Below are 9,888 nucleotides of genomic sequence, written 5' to 3' on the forward strand. Positions count from 1 at the left end.
GGATCGTGGATCACCACATCAAAAACCAATGATGTATTGTATGGTGACTAACATAATATAATAAAATTAAAAAAACAACAACAACAAATGAACAAAGAAAAAGAGACAAACAAAAAAACAGACTCTTAACTACAGGGAACAAACTGGTGTTGCCAGAGCAGGGAGGGGGTAGGATGGGTGAAATAGGTGGAGAGGATTGAAAGTATACTTATGGAGGGGCACCTGGGTGGCTCAGTCAGTTAAGGGTCTGCCTTTGGCTCAAGTCATGATCCCAGGATCCTGGGATTGAGTCCTGCATTGGGCTCCTTGCTCAGAAGGAAGCCTGCTTCTCCCTCTGTCTGCCACTCCCCCTCTTTGTGCTCAGTCTCTCTCTCCCTGACAAGTAAATAAGTAAAATCTTTAAAAAAAAAAAAGTACACTTATGGTGATGAGCCCTGAGTAATGTATAAAGTGTTCAATCACTATATTGTACACCTGCTACTAATATAACACTGTATGTTAATTATACTTTATTTTAAAAGTTAATTAACTTTTTAAAAGAAGTATGAAATACAATAAAACCTAGCTCTTTAAAGATTTTTATTTATTTAGAGTGGGGGTGGGGCAGAAGCCCAAGCAGACTCCACAATGAGCATGGAGCTGGAACAGGGCTTGATCCCATGACCTAAGCCGAAATCAAGAGCCAGATGCTCAACCAACTGAGCCACCCAGGCACCTGTATTAAATTAATTTTTTTAAATGTCAGTAAAATTTGTATTGAATATAAATACTTGCTGACATAGAAAGACATTCATGATGCATTCTAATGCCATCCATTCCAGAGTATTAGAGTGGTTAACTGTGTGATGGAATTATTGGTGACCGATTTTGTTTGTTTCTCTATTGTCTACATTTTCTACATTCAATACAATAATTGAGCAACTGGAAAATGGGAAAAATTACTTTTAACAAAGATGAACTTTTTTATTTAACAATAAATTGGGCAACGAAAGGAAGGGGTGTGAGAGAGAACACTGCCCCCCAACTTTTGCAATTAACTGGGTGTGTTCATTTGTATTGGCAAAGGTGGGGGACAGGCGAGCAGGTTGACAATGGCTCTATGACAGGTTGCAATTCCACTTTGAGGCAGTACTGTAATAAAATGTAGTCTATGTGTGTTCATTATTTTGCATAACGCATAATGCCCAAGCATGGGTTTGGTTATGGTTTCAGGGACTTTCATAAGCGTTTTTTGCGACCTCTACTGGACATGGCTGGTAAAGCCTAAACTTCCTTCAGGGAAGTGGTCCATTTTCTCCATAACTGTTTTTTGTGAAGATACAGGGGAGAGGAGGGAAGATTGTTACCAAACCCAACTGTACTTTCCTTTAACTAGATATACGAATGACCTATACCAAGTTCACAATTGAAGATAACACCCTGATAAGGAAGAGGAACTAAAGAGAGCTTCTTCTAGCCTCTTCCAACTGAGATCCTATAATTCTTTGAAATGACAAAGAATCTTGCTCAGAAGCACAAATGACTTGAGATTTCTAAGAAGAAGAAGAGGAACAACAACAACAAGAATCCTGGTCAAGAAAATAAAAATAGAAAGGGAGAGAGAATAGAACAAAATAGTTCCAAATTTTATCTTGAAGACCAAACATGCCAAACAGCCATGATGTTTTTTGGAAAGCAAAGTGAATTTGACCAAATATAAAAATATGTAATAAAGTCACGATAATTAAAACAGTGTAGCACTGGTTTCAGATCAGGGAGAACATGGGAATGGAATAAAATGCTAAAAAATATTACGTGGGAATTTAGCGTATGATAAAATCACATATTTTTTTAAGATTGTATTTATTTATTTATTTATTTATTTAGAGAGCATGCATTAGAGAGAGAATCTTAAACAGGTTCCACGCTCAACACGGAGCCTGATGCAGGGATCCATTTCATGACCCTGAAATCATGACCTGAGCTGAAATCAAGAGTCCAGCGCTTCACTGACTGAGCCACCCAGGCGCCCCATAAAATCACATATTAAATGAGAATTTTCGACTTGACAAAAGTATTATACTACATCCCTACTTTTGGCCTTATAAAGCATATTATCAAAGTCAAAAACTGTTAAAAAAATAACTGGAAGATTTTACTGCATGAAAATTATGAATGGTCCTACCTCAAAAAAAATTAAAGGACATAATGAACACTGTAAACAAAAACTGAATCATATACAAACAAGGGTTAATATAATTAATATACAGTAAGCATTTAGAATTTATAAAAAAAGAAACAGTACAATTGAAACATAGAGAAAGTACATAAGCAAATCACACATATGAAAAAATAGACAAAAACATGAGAACAAAGGTAGGAGAAAAAGTTCATCATTACTAGTCATTGAAAAATTGCAAACTAATGTATAACCAGTGTGTAAATTATATGAAGTAGGACTCAGAGAATACTATTGGAAATCAACCTTAGGGGTGCCTGGAGGGCTCAGTCCGTGGAGCCTGCAGCTCTTGATCTTGCAGTTCTGAGTTCGAGTCCCACATTGGGGGTAGAGAGTATATAAAAATAAAATCTTTAAAAAAAAATCAACTTTAGGGGCGCCTGGGTGGCTCAGATGGTTAAGCGTCTGCCTTCAGCTCAGGTTATGATCCCAGGGCCCTGGGATCGAGCCCCGCATCGGGCTCCTGGCTCAGCGGGGAGTCTGCTTCTCCTTCTCCCTCTGCCTCTCTCCCTGCTCATGCTCTCTCTCTCTCTCTGTATCTCTGTCTCAAATGAATAAATAAAATCTTAAAAAAAAAAAAAAGATTTTGAAAAAAAATCAACTTTAGCTTACCCTGTTCCTGCTTACCCAAACTCCAAACCAACTCTGTAAGGCTGGAGGGGTTTCTGCTCATTTCTCTGATTTAAGAAGGAAAAAAGAAAACATTCTGATTTCAGTAATTAAAATGTCCAATACTGTGTAATAGTCACAATTCTGAATTCCATCTAAAGGTGAAGCTGCACCCCTCTGCTAGTTCAGTCCTGTTCTGGATAGGGTGATTGTAGTGGAAACAAAATGGCAGCCGGGGGAGGAAGTTCTCTATTTCCTCACTTTGCACTTTTACCAGTCATGTAGGATCCTTCCCTACCCCTCATCTCTCACCTCTGTTGCTGACCTCTCTGGGATGACTGACAGGCATAGCACCTGATAAGGGCTGAAGTATGTCCACCTCCCCCCCACCAACCAATATGTGTTGGAGCCCCAATTACCCCCTTCACCCCCCTACTCCCCACCTTCACCCCCCATCCACTGTACCCCAGAATGTGACATTATTAGGAGAAAGGGTCTTTACAGAGGTAATCAAGTTAAATGAGGTCAATAGGGTGGGCCCTAATCCAGTAAGATTAGTGTCTTATCAAAAGGGGAAATTTGGACACAAAGACACACATAAAGGGGAAGACTATGGGAAGAGAGATAGGGAGAAGATGGCCATCCATGAGCCCGGGACAGAGACCTGGGACAGCCCCTTCCTCACAGCCCTCAGAAGGAACCAACCCTGCTGACACCTTGATTTCAGACTTCAGGCCTCCAGAAATGTGACGCAATAACCTTCTGTTGTTTAAGCCCCCAGTTTGGGGTACTTGGTTACATCAGCCCTAGTAAAATGATACAACACCCAACAGTAGTTGACTCAGTTCCCAGTATAGAGTATACTCTTTCTCTCATGGGTGCTTTATGGATTCTCCAGAGAAACACACACACACACACACACACACACACACACACAACATACCCTAACTGCCGAGGATATCTTGATGCATGCAAATTCATCTCTGCTGCATGACTGGCTGGTTGCATACAAGTCTTCCCTCAGGCCCTGGACATCCATTATCATATCTCTTCCAGCTTCTTTGTCCTTGATCCTCAGTGGGGTCCTGTTAGACGAGATATAAGAAAACTCTAAACCGGCACACTGCATGGGGGTCCACATCTGGTGAACAAGGTATGCACACCTTTGACCCACCACCAATGGAAATGTAACTACTTCCCAATGGCAGCCCTCTACTTTGCATCAAACCTCCAGACATAGACTTTTGTCAAACATCAATCCCCCTCAAACAGAGGTCCCATATCAAGCTGAGTGCCTTGAAATGTTTCTTATTAAGCTTGATGGAGCACCCCAATACCTTGCCATTAGAGAGGGAGAGTGGAATTCACAATATACCAACAAATCTGTCCAAAGAAATCTTTAATGTAATCTCCAGTCTCTACTTCTTTTCTTGATCCTCCCAGTGCTTTTTACAGGCTGGAAGAAAATGGAGAGCTAAGAATTAACAAAGCCATTTCCTACCACCTCCTTTATAAGTCCTGCCCAGGGGGCACCTGGGCGGCTCAGTCGGTAAGGTTCCAACTCTTGGTTGTGGCTCAGGTCATGATCTCAGGGTCCTGAGATCAAGTCCACATTCAGCTCATGGAGTTTGCTTGAGATTTTTTCCCCCCTCTGCACCTCCCCCTGATCGCTCGCACTCTCCCTCTCTCTCTCTCTCTCAAATAAATAAATAAAATCCAAAATCAATCAATCAATCCTGTCCAGAAGGCCCAGCACCTCACTCTGGAATGCGAGGATTACCGCATACACTGGGGCTTCAGGCAAAGCTGAGTCAGACACAATCCTGTTTTAACAGCCTGTTATAAACATAATATTGGATATCATTTCTCTCCTTTCATATTGGCAGAGCTCTAAACAAAGGTGTGCAAGGAAACTCAGCAAGGATAAATAGGCACTCTGATACATTGTTGGTGAAGATCAATCCCTTTGGAAACTTCCTTTATCCCTACACCCTCAAGATATGTCAGCCATCATCATTAGCCCACTGATCTACATTTGAAGGGTCTCCTGACTAAGTTTTTGCTAGACAGTAGTAAATGACCCCTCAAGCTCCTGGAAACCTTAGAGACACTATCCCTAACCCCCTCCCAACATGCAGGTACATATTCAGTCACTGCTCACAACCCCAGTGCAGTTCTTTCTACCCACGGGTCCTGTCCCCGTGCTTTAACAAAAACCACCTTTTCTGCACTGAAAACATCTCAAGAAATCTTTCCTGACTGTTTGCTCCCGGACTCCAAAACACCACGTCAGTATCATTGCTTTTAGAAATGATCTACACCATATGGAAGCTAAACCGATGAAGAAGCTAATACTAACTAGCCCTTTGAGAAGGTTCTGTGGGCTTCCTGGGGTGAGGAAGTTCCATGGTGACTTATTACACTATGATATTATGATTAGAATCTGATAAGCAAAAACCCAGTCTTTTTATTAAAATGAGAGAGTGGGCACACACACGCGTACACAGACACAGACAACAAGTGTGTGGGTGCCATTTACGTCAACAACCAGACCTGGAACTAGGCTAGGCTACAGGTTTCTGTTATCTTGTGATTTTAAAATAAGAAAGATTAAAAACTGAGATGCCAGGTAACTTTCATACAGATGGGAAAAAATACAAATCGCAGTGGATATAGACCTGCACGATCCAAAAACAATGCTTTGCAGCTCTACTCTGCTTTTTAAATTTTCAAAGTGCTCAGAGGACTGATTCTCAATTTGCTTAGGCATTAGAATCACCCATGGGGCTTAGTTCACAATAGGAATCCCTGAACCCCACCTTCAGAGTTTCTGACTTAATATGTAGGGACGAGATACTTGTATTTATATGAAGGTCTCAGTAACATCTGATGCAGGTGGTCTGAAGACCAACTTTTGGGAGATTTTAGCAAACCCATTCCCGTAAAAGTAAGAACAGCAAGGTTTTTATCCCTACTTTGTATCATATTAGCTGTGTGGCAAATCGTTTCATCCCAGAACATCAGTTTCCTACAAATAAATACAATAGAACTATCAGAAGAGAAGTGTAAATAAAGAGCTGTGAGAACTGGAAGGAGGGAAAACCATTTTTAGGGACCAGGTAAGACCTCCCGTCCCTCCTACCATTTTCACAACGCTTTATTCATATTTCTCTTCTGATATCTCAACATTAGCAATTGTATGCTCATCATATTGTCCCTACCTAAACATAAATTCCTAAAGAATAGGATCACTGGTTTTTCCTCTTTGTGTCCTCCATTGTAGGTGGCACAACTCTTGCAAAGAAAAATAGACATCATTTGTCATAGTTACTATTTAAATGTAAAACTCTGAATTCACTTTTTTCTTTTAAAATAAACGAGGTGGAAGTTGGGGAGGAGGGCACCAAAAGACTTAGAGACCAATCAAAGAGATTGTTCTGACACTTTACTTTCCATCCAAAACAAAATTACACAATATTCAGCTTGAGATTTCTAAATGCCTGAGCACATTCAGATCTCCGACTTCGGGTGGAAGGGAGCAGGGAAGAGCTGTCTAGAACCTGACACTGGCTTGGGAGGCGGGACAGTTAAACCCTTTCAGAGAACTGCTCCAAAAGGACAGAAATGGTTGGCTGTAATAAAATCCATTAACTCTTTTGAGACAGCTTCAGTGTGCAGATCATCAAGAAGTGCCTAACACAATGGACAGAGAAAGTTCTCCCAGTAGCTTTGCAAGCATTACAGGTTTTATTTGTTGCCATTTATGAAATTAATCTCTGGGGAAAGACCACGCACAGATTTAGCGTGATTTAAATACAACAGACATCGGTCTCAATTTGTTAATCCCATTTGTGTCCTAGAAGCTTGGGGAAAGATCCTCTCTCATTCTAAATATTAAAACGTTTCAGACGGATAAAAATAACTTTCCCAACATCCTCCCAGAAGAGTCGTGCATTATTTTAACTTGATAATCAAGTTTTGATACAGCCCAGTCCCTGGGGTCCCTGGAGTGACACAGACTCAAATTCTGATCTTACCGTTTTCCTGCTGTGTGACCCTGGGTAAGTTAAATCCTTTGACCCTCGGTATGTTATCTGCAAATGGGTGTCACGACTTCCTTATCCCCTGAACTCCTTAAAGGACCACACGCAGTGACGAGGTACTGAACGCCTAACATACTGCAAGCCCACTAAAGCTCAAACAATGGTCAATCAGTGGGCTTTTCCTAATGTCTCTGAGCTGCCCCCTAGAGAAGCGGCGTAAAGCAGTGCTCTGTGACACACGACCCGCTCGGGGAAGCCAGGCTTTCTCAACACGGCGCTCAGCGTAGGAGAGCGCAGAAATCCCCACCCGCCCGCCTGCCCGCATCCAGGGAGCGAGCGAGCGACCCCGGAGTGTACGAGACGTCCAGAAGCCTGAAGCGGCGCTGGGCGTGGCTAGCACACGCCGGCGCGGGAACGCAGGCGACGCGCCCCGGTTTCTTCCGCTTCCGCCGGGACTCTCTGGGGAACGGACCCTTGCGAACGCAACTTCCGGCCCAGTCAGGTGCGGGGAGTCGCCGCGTTCGCCTTGGGGATCCCGTGGCGGCCGGACTCGCGTGGCCATGTGGCGGCTGCTGGCTCGAGCCGGAGCGCCGCTCCTTAGAGCGCGGCTGTCAGGTCAGGGGGCCCTCGGTCCCTCAGAAGACGTCCCCACCCCGAGTGCGGCGCCTGGGCGGCTCCGCCGACCATTGCCGCAGAGCTGAGTAGGGGCCGCGCTCCCTCGCCGCGGTTACTCGTGCGGGGGGTCGACGCCCGGAGACCCCTGCTGGCTTCCTTGGGGTGGGGCTTGGTGCTGGGCCTGTGAGCCCATTTAGCGGAACCCGCGGCCCACCATCAAGGCACTCCGTTAGGACTGACTTTGGTCTGGGTCGTACCAGGCCCAGGTCTTACCGCTTTCGGATTTTAATTTGATTTGCCTTTGTAGATTCTTGGGCCGTCCCGCCCGCCAGTGCTGGCCTAAAGACGCTGCTCCCGGTGCCGACTTTTGAGGGTGAGAACTCTTGTCACTTTCGTGTTTGTCTTTTCTCTGATGGGACCTGGAAGAGGGTAGGCGAGTTCTTCTGCTTCCTCTTCTCCGTTCACTCGCTCAGTAAATATGTATCGGGGGCATGCTGTATGCCAAGAAGTGTTGTGAACGGTCGGGATATAGCAGAGGACGAGAGGCCCACAAAGGTCCCTGCTGTTACGGAGCAACTGTGTAATGGGGTATCTCCCCTATGGCCTCCCACTGTATGGCGCTGGTCCACCCCGAGCCAGGGCTCATTGCCATCAAATTTGAACTTTTGATGTTCTCCCTAAAGGATGTTACATGTATGCAGTCATATAACTATATGTGAAAAGCATTCACTTGTTAAGTGTAAACGTTAAGATAGACCACAGTTTTGTAAATATAATTTACCATGTCTTTAATATATTGGAAATCTTAAAAAAGAAACAAAAACAAGCAAACAGAAAATACGGAAGTGTTCTTGACCTCAGAGGGTTTTATCTTCTACAAATAATTGTGAAACTACTGAATGCTCTGGAAGTACATACGGATTTGGAGGTGAGAGACAGCATCACTAAATTTCTCTATAACTGCTTATAGAAGCTGGAGGAGAGGGATGCCTGGGTGGCTCAGTCGGTTAAGGGGCTGCCTTAGGCTCAGGTCATGATCCCGGGGTCCTGGGATCGAGTCCCACATCCGGCTCCCTGCCCAGCGGGGAGCCTACCTCTCCCTCTGCCTGCCGCTCCCCCTGCTTGTGCGCGCTCTCTCTCTCAAATAAATAAAATCTTAAAAAAAAAAAAAAAAAGTGGAGGAGAGCAGGTGGCAGTTTCTATAAGCCTGTTAGCCAGTTGATAATTTGGTATTTCCTGAAGACTCCTGTTTTATATTTGACTCCATGATAAAGCCATGCCTTTACCATAGACATGTTTAAATGACTTAGAAGTTAATTTTTTCCCCAGTTTGTCGGAATGTCCGACATGAAAAAGATGTACCGTGTCTGGCGTGCATTTCAATCCACCCGCCCTCCACATAGTAAGCTGTTGCACATTGTGGGAAATGCACAGGTGCCAGCATGAAAAGCCCCTGTAGAAATACACCATAGATCAAAGGATTCCTAGGTTGTAGGTTTCCTAACAAGAATGTGGCAGAGCAGAACTTAGGTATTTTCATGGACAATGTGGTGTTCTTTCCACCACCTCTATTAACATCCAGAGAGGCTGTGTAGTATTTGGAAAAAAAAAAAAAAAGTCATACTGTCTGGCTTTGCTGTTTTCACTGGATGGCTTAGACCAGATTATAAAACATCTCTAGGCCTCAGGTTCCTCTTATAAAATGGAGATTTAAAATGGTACTTGCCTAATGTTCTGTTTCTTGAGCAGGGTGACCATTAATGTGGGTGTGTTTATGCATTCACTTTGTGATAATTCCCTGACCTGTACATTTTTTATTTGGCCCTTTGATTATGTGTGTTAAACTTTAAGAAGGTCAACATTTTTAAAAAGGGAAGCCTTAAAAAATTATCAGGGTTATAAAGTTGTTTTAAAGATTGAGATACTGCACATCAAGCCTTCAGCTCAATGTCTAGCACTTAGTAAACATTGGGGGAAAGAAAAGTTAGCCAGTGTTATCTGTGACAGTCTTAATCTCTGTACATTCCCAGATGGTCTCTTTTCTAGTGTTAGGCAGAGAGCATTTCCTTTGAAGGTTATACTATCTTCAAAGGTTCAGAAACCTCTCCATTAATACTCATCATAACCCAGAGATTCCGGTGTCAATAAAAAAGCATCCGCAGGGAAAACCTAATGTACTTTTAAAAGTACTTTTCAGTGGTAACTTTAAGATTTCCACTTGATTGATATAAATCTTTCTAGGAAGAAAATGGATCCTTTGAGATGTGTGGTTTTATTTCTTCTTGGTTGTCTGTGCTCCTTTTAGATGTCTCCATTCCTGAAAAGCCCAAGCTTAGATTTGTTGAAAGGGTACCACTCGTGCCAAAAGTGAGAAGGGAACCTAAGAACTTGAGTGACATCCGG

The 9,888-nt window shown here is 43.2% G+C and overlaps 1 non-coding gene across 1 annotated transcript; it reads left to right on the forward strand.

The window, feature by feature from the left end:
• Positions 1-7,333: 7,333 nt before the first annotated feature.
• Positions 7,334-9,888, forward strand: LOC102728475 (uncharacterized). The gene is made up of 3 exons (XR_014142577.1): positions 7,334-7,485; positions 7,793-7,858; positions 9,791-9,888. It is a non-coding gene; the product is annotated as an uncharacterized LOC102728475 (transcript).

Source organism: Leptonychotes weddellii, unplaced genomic scaffold (genome assembly GCF_054177405.1).
Source record: "Leptonychotes weddellii isolate Sample4059 unplaced genomic scaffold, ASM5417740v2 HiC_scaffold_6828, whole genome shotgun sequence".
NCBI classification, from domain to species: Eukaryota; Metazoa; Chordata; class Mammalia; order Carnivora; family Phocidae; genus Leptonychotes; species Leptonychotes weddellii.